Raw genomic sequence first — 815 nt, 5'->3', positions numbered from 1 at the left:
TCCTCATACTCTCCAACAAAATGCATTGGCTTCTGAGTGGTGAATTTCAACTTGTCCAATTCACTCCTCAACTCCTTAACTTCCCTAGTGAGCCTCTGTTCTGAGCTTGAAGCTTCAGATCTGTTTGATCTGTCATAGTCTTCACCATAAGTATCATTGCTCAATGCTAAGTTCTCCACTAGCTCTAAGCAGCATGTATCTCCTTTCCCAGAAAGTTTCCATTGGAAGCAGTATCCAGCTGGTTTCTTATCTTGGGAAGAGCTCCTCTATATAGTGTGCTCAGAAGTGAAGCCTCACTAAACCCATGGTGTGGGCATTGGTTTGTGTAGCTCCTGAATCTCTCATATGCTTCACCAAAACTCTCATTGCTGTGCTGAGTGAAGCTAGAGATTTGGTTCCTCAGTTTTGCAGTTCTTGAGGTGGAGAAGAACTTAGATAGGAAAGCTTGCTTGCATTGCTCCCAGGTTTGAATGGAGCCTCTTGGAAGATTCTTTTCCCGTTGGTGAGCTTTGTCACCAAGACTGAATGGGAATAGTCTTAGCTTGAAGCTGTCTTCTGAAACTCCATTAATCTTGGTCAGGTCACACACTTTATCAAATTGATCCAAGTGTTCCAAGGGATCTTCCATTGCTAATCCATGGAACTTTGAGTTCTGGACCATATTCAACAAGGATGCCTTCACTTCAAAGTTGTTGTTTTGCACAGGTGGTGCCTGAATTCCAGCTCCATACTGATGAGCATTGGCCCTGTCATTCTCTCCAACATAGACCTGTGGTTGCTCCTATCTCCTTTGCTGGTGTTGGAAGGGTTGATGT

At 43.9% G+C, this 815-nt stretch overlaps 1 non-coding gene across 1 annotated transcript; it reads left to right on the top strand.

Annotated features, from left to right (window-relative positions):
• The first annotated feature begins 299 nt into the window (after window positions 1-299).
• LOC112083859 lies at window positions 300-406 on the top strand. Its single transcript, XR_002897947.1, has one exon. It is a non-coding gene; the product is annotated as a small nucleolar RNA R71 (small nucleolar RNA).
• Window positions 407-815: the final 409 nt, after the last annotated feature.

The sequence above is a fragment of the Eutrema salsugineum genome, unplaced genomic scaffold (genome assembly GCF_000478725.1).
Source record: "Eutrema salsugineum unplaced genomic scaffold, Eutsalg1_0 scaffold_542, whole genome shotgun sequence".
Taxonomy (NCBI): domain Eukaryota; kingdom Viridiplantae; phylum Streptophyta; class Magnoliopsida; order Brassicales; family Brassicaceae; genus Eutrema; species Eutrema salsugineum.
The sequence above is the reverse complement of the archived record's forward strand: the minus strand, read 5'-3'. Positions and strand labels throughout refer to the sequence as shown.